At 47.3% G+C, this 14,746-nt stretch overlaps 1 protein-coding gene across 10 annotated transcripts in view; it reads left to right on the top strand.

Annotated features, from left to right (window-relative positions):
* The window catches only part of LOC119960046 (abl interactor 2), a 220,066-nt gene that overhangs the window by 128,733 nt on the left and 76,587 nt on the right, over window positions 1-14,746 (top strand). The window lies entirely within an intron of this gene.

Below are 14,746 nucleotides of genomic sequence, written 5' to 3'. Positions count from 1 at the left end.
AGAAAGTCGAGAAAAGGCTGCCACCGTCTAAAGAACCCTTGTACCGATCCTCTCAGGGCGAATTTGACCTTCTCTAGCTTAATGAAACCCGCCATGTCATTGATCCAGGTCTCTACGCTTGGGGGCCTCGCATCCTTCCATTGTAGCAAGATCCTTCGCCGGGCTACTAGGGACGCAAAGGCCAGCACACCGGCCTCTTTCGCCTCCTGCACTCCCGGCTCCACCCCAACCCCAAAAACCGCGAGTCCCCATCCTGGCTTGACCCTGGATCCCACCACCCTCGACACCGTCCTCGCCACCCCCTTCCAGAACTCCTCCAGTGCCGGGCATGCCCAGAACATATGGGCATGGTTCGCTGGACTCCCCGAGCACCTGACACACCTGTCCTCACCCCCAAAGAACCTACTCATCCTCGTCCCAGTCATGTGGGCCCGGTGCAGCACCTTGAATTGGATGAGGCTAAGCCGCGCACACGAGGAGGAAGAATTAACCCTCTCCAGGGCATCAGCCCATGTCCCGTCTTCGATCTGTTCCCCCAGTTCCCCCTCCCACTTCGTTTTCAGCTCCTCTACTGACGCCTCCTCCGCCTCCTGCATAACCTTGTAGATATCAGATATCTTCCCCTCTCCAACCCAGACCCCCGAAAGCACCCTGTCGCTCACCCCCCTCGCGGGAAGCGAAGGGAATCCCTCCACCTGCCGCCTAGCAAATGCCTTTACCTGCAGATACCTGAACATGTTCCCCGGGGGGAGCCCAAATTTCTCCTCCAACTCCCCCAGGCTCACAAACCTCCCATCAATAAACAGGTCCCTCAGCTGTCTGATGCCCGCTCTGTGCCAACCCTGAAATCCCCCATCAATGTTCCCCGGGACGAACCTATGGTTCCCCCTTAACGGAGCCTCCATCGAGCCCCCCACTTCTCCCCTATGTCGCCTCCACTGCCCCCAAATCTTGAGGGTAGCCGCCACCACCGGACTCGTGGTATACCTCGTAGGAGGGAACGGCCACGGCGCCGTTACCAGGGCCCCCAGGCTTGTATCGCCACAGGACGCCCTCTCCATCCGTTTCCATGCTGCCCCCTCCCCCTCCATTACCCACTTGTGCACCATCGACACATTGGCCGCCCAATAATACCCCGAGAGATTGGGTAACGCCAGCCCCCCACCATCTCTACCCCGCTCCAAGAAGACCCTCTTCACCCTCGGGGTCCCATGCGCCCAAACAAAGCTCATGATGCTGCTAGTCACCCTTCTAAAAAAGGCCCTAGGGATAAAGATGGGCAAACACTGAAAAAGGAACAAGAACCTCGGGAGAACCGTCATTTTGACGGACTGCACTCTACCCGCCAACGATAGCGGCACCATGTCCCACCTTTTAAATTCCTCTTCCATCTGCTCCACCAGCCTGGTAAAATTATGCTTATGGAGAGTCCCCCAACTCCTGGCCACCTGCACCCCCAGGTATCTGAAACTCTTCACTGCCCTCTTAAATGGGAGTCTCCCAATTCCCTCCTCCTGATCACCCGGGTGTACTACAAATACCTCACTCTTGCCTAAATTTAACTTATAGCCCGAGAAGCCCCCAAATTCCGCTAACAGCTCCATCACCCCCGGCATTCCCCCCTCTGGATCCGCCACATACAACAGCAGGTCGTCCGCATACAGCGATACACGATGTTCCTCCCCACCCCGCACCAGACCCCTCCATCTCCCTGACTCCCTCAACGCCATAGCCAAAGGTTCAATCGCCAGTGCAAAGAGCAAGGGGGACAGGGGGCACCCCTGCCTGGTCCCACGGTAGAGCCTAAAGTACTCCGATCTCCTTCCATTGGTAACTACACTCGCCATCGGAGCCGCGTAGAGCAGCCTCACCCATTTGATGAATCCCTCCCCGAATCCGAACCGCTCCAGCACCTCCCACAGGTACCCCCACTCAACTCTATCAAATGCTTTCTCCGCATCCAGCGCCACCACTATCTCAGCCTCCCCCTCCACTGCCGGCATCATAATAACATTTAGTAGTCTCCGCACATTCGTGTTGAGCTGCCGTCCCTTGACAAATCCTGTCTGATCCTCATGTATCACCCCTGGCACACAGTCCTCTATCCTGGTGGCAAGGATCTTCGCCAGCAACTTGGCGTCAACATTGAGGAGCGAGATAGGCCTGTATGATCCACACTGCAAGGGGTCCTTATCCCGCTTCAGGATCAGAGAGATCAGTGCCCGCGACATCGTCGGGGGCAAAGCCCCCCCCTCCCATGCCTCATTGAAGGCTCGCACCAACAGGGGGCCCACCAGATCCGCATACTCGTGTTGTTTTTCATGTGCACTTTAACTTTGTTCCACAACATCTGCTGCTGACCACAGCAGTTATATACATTTATTTTTGGAAAATATTTTATTGAGGCATTTATAATTTTAACAATTTTCAACAGAAACAAAAACTCAACAATATAATCCGCAAACCCCCCGAGCACAAACCCCAGCCAACATGGCTTACACAAACAGTGCCACCTTCCTCAGCCATCCCTCCGTTGGTTCTCCTGTCCTTACTCGTCTCTCCCATGCAGTTGTATACATTAATAACCATCTACTCCTCCAGGCATAAGGCTCCACAGGTGCTGGATGTTTACAGAGCGGCGCATAACTAGCCGGTGTGAGGGGGGTGGCAGCACTGTCCCGGTTAGCCTCTCGTGTCCCACTGTTTATATTGCTGCTTTGCCTGCCTTGCATTGTTTATGTTGCAGCACTGCAACCATGGACCTGTATTCTGTCACCGTTTTATATTACAATGCTGTATCTATTGCCTTTATTCTTCACGTTTTTAAAAATAAATTTAGAGTACCCAATTATTTAAAAAAAATTTTATTTTCCAATTATGGGGCAATTTTGCGTGGCCAATCCATCTAACTACCACATCTTTGGGTTGTGGGGTGAAACCCACGCGGACACGGGGAGAATGTGCAAACTCCACGTGGGCAGTGACCCAGGGCAGGGATTTGAACCCAGGTCCTCACCGCCATAGGCAGCAATGCTAAGCACTGTGCCATGTGTCGCCCCCATTCTTCTCAATGTTGGCTATATATTGACTACAGCAGTGGTTTTTCAAACTCATTTCTTCCCGGGACCCACTTTTGCCAACCAATGGACCTTCGTGCCTCACGCCGGTCGACCTTCTCGATCTATGCCAAAAGTACCTACCTGGAGGGCGTTTGACGTCGAGTGTGCGTGCACAGCCTCATTTATTTCCATTTAAAAGGCGGCAGCGGCCGCCATTCTTGATGAAAAGGCGGGTAGTGGCTGTTGGCCGCTACTCCTGCGTTTGGGACTACCACAGAAATGGCGCGGCTGATCACTCCGCGACTCTCCTGACACCCATCTGCAGGTCACGACCCACACTTTGAAAAACTCTGCACTGTAGTATTCAAGTGCTGTTTCCAGTATTTATTTAGCCTGCTCCTTTTGGCTCATAACTTCATCATTCTGAAGTGAACAGCAAAGCTTCTAATTTCTGAATCTTTTGTGTTGCTTTAGCAGCTCCCCCTACCACTTCCCAAGATGTGATATCAGCATATGTTTTTAAGTAAACAGTGGAACTCTCTAACTGCTTGAGTTTGGGAGGGAAGGCACACTGTGGCCTTGAGTGGATCCTTGCTGAATGTGTCGAAGCCTGGATATCAGTGATCGCCCAACAATGGACGGGTTTGTCTGCTTTGCTGTTTAGACTTAGACTAGAAGAAGAGTCAATGTCGAGGTTGTGAATACCTTGGGTTCCAATCCAAAGTGCGATTGATTTTGCTCTGTTAGCGTTAACTCCTTTTGCCTGTGTAACTCAGCACCACGCCCCTTCAGTGCATTGACTCAACAAGAACCCAATTGTAATAAGTCCACGGAGGCACAAGTCCCGTCATCAGAATTCCTTTTATTTAAAAAAACAGCAGCTGAACAACCAGGTGTATTCAGCTTGCTGTCTACACAGGGAGTGCAGAGGATCTGACACTCCCTGTTATATACAGAGAAAGAGGTTCCCTGATTAGGCCATTCTTGATGAAAAGGCAGGTAGTGGCTGTTGGCCACTTCTCCCGAGTTGGCCAATCTCAAAGGCCTGAGCTAAGTCATTACACCATCGGAAGCCCTGTCCACTCACAGACTCAAAGAGAATCCGTCAGAAGTATTGACTCAGCAAGAATCTGTCAGAAAATGTGACTATACTTTCGCTTAGATGTTATTGCCTCACTGAGGTGTTATTTGGAAGCCTGTTCTGTGTAATGACTCGGTGCTACATCTGACGGAAGCCCGTTCAGCAGTCTTTAATCATCACTGCTTGTGACTGTTACTGTAAACATCTCTGAGCTTTCTAATCAACCAGGGGGTTTGTTGAGATAAACTGGGATTTCTTAAGGCATGCAAAATCCTCAAAACTATTTCAGGAAATGTCACCTAGTGGGAGTACTCAGTGTGTCATCAAATTTGTGGCGAAATGTACTCTAACCAGCAATGTTTGTGAAGCCTTTCCAGCTCTGGTTCCATTTAAGAAAGAAAATTCCTTTGTTTTAATCATTCTCAACCCAATCCATAAAATCCCTGCAGTGCCATTCTGCCCATCGGGTCTACAATGATCCTCCGCAAGAGCACCCTATTTAGGCCCACTCCCCTGCCCTATCTCCATAACACCCACTAACCGTTGGACACCAATGGGCAATTTAGCATGGCCAATCCACCTAACCTGGAACTGGGGTGGGGCTGGATAGGGGTCAGCGATAGGTGGAGATGCTGTAGGGGGATGGGGGGGGGGGGGGTGCGTGGAGGGTGGGGCTGGATAGGGGCCAGCGATAGGTGGAGATAAGTTTCTGCACCTATCGTTGGCCCCTATCCAGCCCCATCCCCCACTACAGTATAAATCTGACTCCATTTCCAGATCTCTAGCTTTGACAAAGAGTCATCCAGGTCTGCCAGACCTGCTGAGATTGTCCAGTATTTTCTGCTTTTGTTTTAGAGTCCATCATCCGCAGTTATTTGCTTTTATGTACATCTAGAGCACCTTTGCTCCACTTTTGAATTATATGAATCTAACAATATCCAATTGCACGAGTTCCACACCTGCTGCCCTTATCAGTGGCAGAATATCAGCCATCACGCCTCCAAACCCTGGAATTCAGTGCCTGTGAATTCTGCTTTGTGGAACCGTCACCACTTGTGAAAGTCTCCTAGACACCCACCTTTTCAACCATGCTTTATGTGAGCACGCTGAACTTTTCCTCAGTCTCCTGCTCGACCACTTTTGCAAAGCACTTAGGAATGTCTTTCTAGGCTAACTATGCTTCTAGGTGGAGGTTTCTTTATATAAAAATAGAGTGAATCCAACAGATATAATGAAAGCTCATAGGTCTGAAACGTTAACTCTTTTTGTCTCTCCATAGATCCTACAGACCTGCTGAGTGTTTATTTCATATTTCTAACAACTGCAGTATTTTGCTTGTTTTTTCTAACAGATAGGAATCTGTTTGACTAGCCGCATGGTAACCTGCAGCATTTTTTGGTAGTCTCAAACATGAAATATTTTACACCATCTCCATCCCTGCAGCAATGTAGTTCATCGATCTTGTGATTCTTTTATGTTTTGATGTGATGAGAAATGTTTCAGATGTTCAATTCATCAACAGCATCAGCACTAACATTGGCTGTTCTCTTGGGAAAGGGAAAATAGCTTGAACGGGTTCATTTTGAGCTGGGAGATGTCACATGAGAGACTTTTATATAGACTGCTTCTATGCTGTTGATTCTGTTTTCGCCCAACTGACTCTTGCCATGTTTATACTCGACACAAACCTTCTCCTACTAATTGGCTCTTTACAACCTGCTCCTATTCCCTTCTCCATCATGTATTCTTGCCTGCGAGAAAAAACAAACAACAAACCTCCTCTTAAAATGCACCTGCAACCCATTACCTTCACTGGTATTTTGGCCCCAATTGACTTGGTCACCTGGAGGTACTGAAGATAGCTGTACTCTCCAGAAATCTTTGCAGCTGATGAAGTATGGACATTGTTGTAATGTAGGAAATGCAGCCGTCAGTTCATACACAAATGTTCTACATGCAGCAATAGGATAAACATCTGTTTTGGGGGAGATAAATATTGCCCCCAAGACACTGGGAGAACTCTCATATTCTTCAAATGAAGCCATAGGATCTTTGACATCATCTGAGAAGGTAGAGGAGTCTTGAGTTCAGTGTCTCATCTGAAAGATGGCACCATTGACAGAGCAACAAGTCTGTTGTGAAGCTTGATCTCTGAGCCTTCTACCCACTGAAGCAAAGCATACATTTTGAAGTCATGCCTTGCAGTTGAACCAACAGAAGTTAATTGGTGTTGGGAACAAAATAATGGTGAAGTGCCATCTGCATTTAATAGTTTGGAGCCAGGCGTTTTAATAACTGTAATCAATATGTTTGGGCATATCTAGCATCTTTCACATGTAAATGCAATATCTATAAGCAGCCAGCATCACTTGCAAACTGAAGTCATTTTTTATTCTCTCTTCCGACCTAAAGATAGAGATAGAGAAATACAGCACAGAACAGGCCCTTCGGCCCACGATGTTGCGCCGAACTTTTGTCCTAGGTTAATCATAGAATTTTGGACAATTTGTCATGGCCAATCCACCCAACCTGCACATCTTTGGACTGTGGGAGGAAACCGGAGTACCCGGAGGAAACCCACGCAGTCACGGGGAGGATGTGCAGACTCCACACAGACAGTGACTCAAGTCGAAATCGAATTTGGGACCCTGGAGCTGTGAAGCAATTGTGCTATCCACAATGCTACCGTGCTGCCCTTAAGAAGTTAACCTACACTCCCTTATTCTAAAGTTACCCAATTCCACAGTAACACATTTGCTGAATAAATGTATGTCTCGAACATCTTGTGCCAGTTAGGAAAGTGGAAAATAATCACAATGTAGGGCAACATTTAAAAAAAAAAAAATTTTTATATCCTTTTTCACAATTTTTCTCCCGAATTTACACCCACCAACAACAAACAATATCAACAACAAATATATCAAACCCCATAACAATAACAACAATCCCATCCTCCCGCCAACCCCCAAACATCAGCCCGCATGTTAACATAAACAAATGACAAAAACGGAATCAGGGATTACCCATAGCCATCTTTAACATACATAGCCCCCCTCCCCCCAACCCCTCTGTCCCAACATTTGTGGGATGCGGTTTTTCCACTTGCAAACCCCAAATGTCCTACTGATCGTGTATTTGTGCTGAAACTAGAAACTGGCACTTCTCCGATCTCATGGGATGTTGAATAGTTTTTCAAGAAATCAGTTGAATGCTGGTAGGATGATCCAGGGCTGTTGCGTGTGCCACTGCCCATTCCTGTGTTTCCCTCCGACAGAACATGCAATCATAAACCAGAAGTAATTCTACCCCATCATACCACCGTGAACTCCAATAAAATGTTTCAGTGGAGAATCCCAGGAATGTTAACAACAGATAACCGCACATTGTAGGATCTCCAATGCTGGCAGACGTCCCAGTTCAAAATAATTAACAGAACTAGTCTAACACACACCTGGCAGAAAGAACATCTTGCACCTGTCTAGCATCCCATTACACCCCTGGGGCATTCCTGAAAGGCTCAGAACTAATCGCTTTCTTTTGAACTGTAGCTACTCATGATTGTGCTGCCAATATGTGTGTTTAGCAAGGTCCAGCAAACAGCAAATGAGATGACAAACGTAATGGTCAAGACACTCTGAGAACTGCTATTTGAATATTGCCATGCAATTTTACACAGGTGAGGGCCTCAGTTTAGTAGATTATCTGAAAGACAGGGCTTCGGACAATGTGTCACTCCTTTGATGTTTTACTGGTGTATCAATCCAGGTTATTTGCTCATACACTGCAGTGGCGCTTCAATCCTCAACCTTCTGACTTTGAGGTGCAAATGTGACTGACTGAACCAGAAAGCCACTAAGGGAATAAAGGCAAAATACTGCAGATGCTGGAAATCTGAAATAAAAACAGAAAATACTGAGAAACCTCAGGTCTGTCAGCATCTGTGGAGATAGAAAGAGTTAATGGTTCGTGTCTGTATGACTCTTGCTTAAGGCACAAAGGGAATTTCTTAATCTCAGTTTAAAACTACAAAAAAACACAAGGGAATATTTCAGTTCTTGGGTCAAAATTGAATGAAGCCATGCCCAAATGTGGCAATCTTCAGGGTATCAGACCAACCAGAACTACACATGGTGAAGAGGGCAGACTCCCTAGATTTCTCTTCCCTAATCGCACGCCGAAGAATCCTGTTCGGCTGGCGATCAACAGCACAGCTTCAGACTGGTTGGTAGACCTTTTGGAATTTCTCCACCTGATTAAGTGTGCTATCCGAGAGTCAGAGAAAGGCTTCCTAAATGCATAGGGGCAGTTTGTCGGCCTGTTCCAGAAACCGTTTGAGGCCAGCAACAACGAATAGATGGGGAAACTGGAAAGTTAGAAAGAAAAGGGAGAGGAAAAAGAAAAATAGGAACATCCAACCTGGGGGGGATAACCCCTCCCCCTCCCAATCACAGGGGAAACACAGCCAAAGTTGACGGGAGAAGAAAAGAAAGGGGAGAGGAAGGGGGCAACCCCTCCCCGCAAAGACTGGCCTGGGGGACACAAGGAGGGGGAGGGGGCAGGGAAGGGCCCACCGAGGGGAGTGGGGGTCCACACGCTGAGCCAGATGGCAGCTGAATGTAAATTGGGAAACTTAAGGGAAGGGAAAGACAAACCTCGCTGTATTGTACAGTGAATAAAGAAGGCCAACAAAGTATATAATTGTTAAAAAATTTTGAAAATGCCAATAAAACGATTTTTTTTTTCATTTTTAAATTTGATCTGATAAGTCTCGTAAATCAATCTTCCAATTAAACTACACAGTCGTACCAACCAGTACTGTACCCCAGTGTACAGACTTGTCACCACTACACAGTGACAGACCAGTGCTGTTAGCAGTAACAGATCTGTATCACAGTCTGTTACAGCACAGGAACAAACCATTGACTCATTGAGTTTTAAAGCACAAAAAGACCATTTAGTACATCAGTGTGTTTGTCTCCACATGAATTGCCCATTTTGTTCCCAATCTCCTAAATGCTCCAAATAAGTAACTACCTAATTCCCTTTTACAAGTTTTACTGGACTCGACTTCAGCAATTCTTTCTGACAAAATTGCACTTCACACCATCCTTAATCTGGAGAATGTTTTTCTAATCTCCCCTCCAATTCTTTCGTAATTACCTTGAGCCCCATTCTGTGCGAGAAAACCATTTACTTTTTCAAAACTCTCATCGGGTCATGAGTCATAGAATCCCGACAGTGCAGAAGGAGACCATTTGGCCCATCGAGTCTGCACTGACCCTCTGGAAGAGCACCCTACCTAGGCCCAATCCCCCGCCTTATCGCCGGAACCCCATAACCCCACCGAACCGTTGGACACTAAATGTTAATTTAGCATGGCCAATTCACCTAAACTGCACACCTTTGGACCATGGGAGGAAACCGGAGCACCCAGAGGGAACCCATGCAGACACGGGGAGAAAGTTCAAATTCCAAACTGTCACCCAAGGCCAGAATTGAGCCCAGGTCCCCGGCTCTGTAAGGCAGCAATGCTAACCACTGTGCCACCCTCAAACAGATTCAATGAGCTGATCTCGAGCAAAGTGGCGTTAGGAGAGATGCAAAATAAATTTGATTTGATTTATTGTCACGTGTACCGAGTACAGTGAAAAGTACTGTTCTCCATACAGTCCAGGCAGATCGTTCCGTATATTAAAATCATTGGACATACGAAAAATACACAATGTAAATGTATAGACATAATGTTAGAATTAATTTTTAAAAGGTTAGTGTGGTTATAAGAGATGTAAGAAGAGAATATGTGGGAAAGAGCTCGCAGAGAGTCGGCCACGCTTTGGTGGCATCTTGGCTGGGATCAATAGGGAAGGGGGAATGTTAGGGGTTGTGGGGTTAGTGGTTAGAGTATTATGGCTACTGAGTTTAATAGGGGCTTAGGGTTAGGCGATTAGGGTTGAGGTTTAGGATTGATGTTACAGTTAGGGGGTCAGATGGTTTAGGGTTAGGTTTTTAGGGGGTTTAGGGTTCAGGGGGTGTTAGAATTAGGTAGTTAGGCGAGTAGGGTTAGGCAGCGTTAAGATGTTAGGGATTTTAGGGGGGATTGTTACTGGACAATATCAGCAGCTCCAAAAGCATCTGGAAAGAGAAGGGAGCTAATGTTTTGAGTCTGGATGACTCTTCGTCAGAGCTACAGAGAACTGAAAATAGGATTAGATTTATACAGCTTGGGTGGGGCGGGGGAGGAATGGAACAATGGGGGTGACTAGAGGACCAGCGATATGTCGAGACTGACAAAGAGGTCGTGGACAAATCTAAAATCTTCCAGTGTTTTTCAAAGAACTTTGTTTACCCTCTTCCACATTTGGCTTGTATTTTTATGGTATCAGTATGAGTGAACACTGTGCCCACCACTCAATTAGGATCTTGCTCTGACTGAGCTGGACCGTCTGTCTCGGGATTGTCTTTAAGCAATCTGTTGGCATGATTTCAGAATGCATGGTTGCTGAGGACTTGGCAATCTAATTTCAATGGGTGAAACCCATCTTTGGTGATCTAGGCCTGCAGGGGAAGATTAGGGGACCAGCTTTATGTTAATTGACCAACAAGGCCATAAACGAGGGGCGGGCAAGTAACTGCTTTGCTCACTTCGCTAGGTGTGGGATAAAGAAAATGAAGACCTGTGTCTCCAGCAAGCATTTCTGTGCAAGATTTGACAGCAGTCTGAGCCAGGCTCCATCTGTGTTGCTTTGACAACACGTATGCCTGGATGAGCTCTGTGTTACAGAAGAGATGGCACTTCTAGTCTCCATAGTAGCGGAAGCAAATGAGAACAGGGTTTCAGCCAATGTTTGGGTTACTTCATTTTTTTTCTCCTGTATTCAAAGAGAACCTGCCCCCCACATCCCGTCAAAGTTCTTGTTGGCCAGAGAAGAGTACCAATTCTTCCTTGTGACTGCTGATGTTGAGAGCTTGTGGATTGGTCGGCTTCAGGGAACGTCACAACCAGCCTTGATGCTGTCTCCAATTCAGTTTAATACACGTGTGCCAGGTTCATATGGTGAAATATGAATCCAACAAAAATCTGGAATTAAAAGTCTAATGATGACCATGAAACAGGGTCGATTGTCGTAAAAACCCATCTGGTTCACTAATGTCATTTCGGGAAGGAAATCTGCCGTTCTTGCCTGGCCTATATGTGACTCCAGACACACAGCAAAGTCGTTGACTCTTAACTGCCCCATAACGGCAATTAGGAACGGGCAATAAATGCTGGTCCAGCTGGTCCACATCCCATGAACAAATAAAAAAAAATCTTGAACAACCATCCAGCAGGATGGTTAGCAGTTCAGACGAGGGACCCTAATTTGTTTTCTCCTTTTTTACCACCATGGATCTAGAGGCCAATTGTTGCTCTTCTCCTTCGCCATTGAGAGAAACCCAAGAACTTCCTTGCTTCACCATCAACTCCCAAAGAATCAAATATGCTTTTTCCCATGTGATTCACCAGTATAGAATGTCTGTAATTTGGGCCAGTGATGCTCAGATAATGTAGTTGGAGAGAGGCTCGATCAGGCTGTGGTTCACAGGCAGCTTCACAGAATAATTCTATGCTGTCAGGCTTGGAGTGCATATCTTGATTTACAATCTTTTAACAGCATCAATGGCTGTGTTTTAGTCTCACACACTGGCCTTTTCTCTTTCTCAGTTATTCCCACTCTCTGGCAATCTTACCACCCAACCGCTGGACAGCCCTTAAGCAGTATTGAAGTAGGATGGGGCACTTTATCCATCCAACCAAAATACATCACCTCATACTTATTTGTATTTAAAGTCTTTTGCCAAATATAAACACATTCTGCAAATTAGATTTTTTGTTAAATGTATTTTATTACAAACATGTATCAAAACAGGTTATTGCGAATAAACACCCCGGGAAACATACTTCCCAACAATCAACCGTACAAGCCCCCTCCGCGCGGGCGACGAACAGCCCCTCAAACACGGTCACAAGCACCCCCCACCTTTCCTCAAACCCCCCTGAAGAGCACTTTAACTCATACTTTGTCTTCTCTAATCGCAGGAAGTCGTACAGGTCCACCAACCAAGCCGCTACCCCCGGTGGCGATGCCGACCACCACTCCAGCAAGATTTGCCGCCGTGCAATTAGAGAGGCGAAGGCCAAGACATCGGCCTTCCTCCTCTCCACAGGCTCCGGCTTCTCTGAAACCCCAAATAACTCCACCAAAGGGTCCGGGTCCATCTCCTCCTCCACTATCTTGGCTAAGACTGCGAACATTCCCGCCCATAATCTTCCCAATTTTTCGCAACCTCAAAACATGTGCACGTGCTTCGCTGACTCCCGCTCACACCTCTCGCACTCATCTTCTACCCCCTGAAAGAACCCACTCATTCTCGCCCGAGTCATATGCACCCTGTGCACCACCTTAAACTGTATCAGACTCATCCTTGCACAAGAGGAGGTCCCGTTTACCCGTCACTGTGCCTGTCTCCATACTCCCCAATTGATCTCCCCACCCAACTCCGCTTCCCATTCCTCCTTAATCTTCACTCGCTTGCCTTCCTGCTCCCCCAACCACTTCTAAATATCCCCAATTCTTCCATCCCCTTCCACATCTGGAAGCAGCAGTCGCTCCAGCAGGGTGTATCCCGACAACCTAGGGAACCCCCTCCAGACCTTTTGTGCAAAGTCCCGAACCTGCAGATACCTGAACTAATTCCCCTCGGCAGCTCTACTCTCTCCCTTACCTCCTCCACACTGGCTAACCTTTCCTCCAAATACAGATCCCTCTCCTTGACCAGCCCCATTTCCCTCCAACTCCCTAATAGTATACACTATCCTGATACTATGCAGCACCTCCCTCGTCCCCAGGAGTTCCTCCAACGCCTGCCTCTTTGCCTCCTCCACCTGAGGAAATTCCAGCTTGTCCAGAAACAGCCCCATGTCCCCCTCCTCTCTTCTCAGCTGGTGCGCCAGCATGCAGCTCGCCTTCCCCCCCCATACTCATATTGCACCCCCCTTGCCCTACCGCCCTACCTGTTGTTAGCCTGTCAAACTGCCCCTACAACTTTTTCCTCCTTGGCAATCCCTCCACGGTGGGAACCCTTGAATATTCCCTGTCCACCTCCACTATCTTGCTCACAAGGCGGTCATGTTCCTCCCTCCTTTCCCTATCCGCATGAGCCTGAAAACAAAATAATTTCCCCCCCGGACCACTGCCTTCAGTGCTTCCCAAAAAATCGCTGCCTACACTTCCCCATTCTGATTCAACTCCACATACTCCTTAATCGCCACCCGCATCTTATCACAAAAACCTCCATCCGCCAACAACCCAGAGTCAAACCTCCACTCCGGCCTCTGCTCTCGTCCTGATCTAAACCGAATCTCCAGCCAGTGGGGCGCATGGTCCGAGATGACCATCCCCACATACTCTGCCCCTTCCACCTCAACCAAAATCTCCCGACTCACTACAAAATAATCAATCCTCAAATACACCTTATAGATGTGTGAAAAGAAGGAATACTCCCTTCCCCCTGGGTTCTGAAAGCGCCATGGATCCACCATATCCATCCTCTCCATACCCCACCCCCCCAGCTATTGTGCAAATTTGTTAATGTTACTCGGGTTTCTTCATGTTCTTCTTCTGTATTAATGTAATCACCATCAAAACAATTGAATTAAAGACATACTAAAGAGCATGTGCAATTTAAAATATGATGTTTCTTGTTGCCAACAAAGTGCAATATGTCTCGTGGCTCCCATCAGTGAAGCAATGAACCAGCAGGCACCATGTAATCCTGTTTCAGAGACTCTCAGACACACACCCAAGTCCTTCAAAGAGAAACATACAGCTATTAGTGACTGGATTGGGATTTGTGTTGGGTGGGGGTTTGTAGTTACACTGCTGACAAATATCACTGTCCTCTCACTGGTCAGGGATTGGTATGAAAATACATGGCAGAAAAGGCCAGCATTTCAGGAATAGGAAAGGGAAATAGAAAGTGGCATCTGTGAAAGGATGCCACTTGAACACAACAAAGAATGCATATTGGTTGGGTGTCTTCATTTGGTGCAGCTCTGCTGCTGACTGTGAAGGCCAATCCGATAGAGACAGGTTCTGCCACAAGCGCCGCACGTGAAGCTGCCAAGTGTCATTGTGGGTAGTTGTTTTTGGAGTTGGTGCTGTTGCCTAGCCACTGATCATCATGGTGATATATGTCAGCCCATAGTTGGTGTCGCATTTCCCTCTTTCACCAGCTGGAGTGTCCGAGGTGCAATGGTCAATGTTTTAGGACCTTTACGGTGCACTTGCAAGAATCCGTGATGCGGAGCTTGGGCATCCTACTGGTTGTCTGGATGCGGCTACCTCCCCATATAGCAGGCCTTGGGGTAGGCGACTGTCTTCCATTCAGTGGATGTATCTAATCCACTAAAGCTGCTTCCGATCGATTTAGCCCACACACTTGGGAGCTCTGCCTATGAGAACTGCTACATTTGTAAATTTGTCTTGCCAGAATATACCCATAATGCACCATGTATATCGGAGGTGAAAAATGCTGCACTTATTTGCTTGATAACTGTAAGTTGCTC

Source organism: Scyliorhinus canicula, chromosome 2 (genome assembly GCF_902713615.1).
Source record: "Scyliorhinus canicula chromosome 2, sScyCan1.1, whole genome shotgun sequence".
Taxonomy (NCBI): domain Eukaryota; kingdom Metazoa; phylum Chordata; class Chondrichthyes; order Carcharhiniformes; family Scyliorhinidae; genus Scyliorhinus; species Scyliorhinus canicula.
The sequence above is the reverse complement of the archived record's forward strand: the minus strand, read 5'-3'. Positions and strand labels throughout refer to the sequence as shown.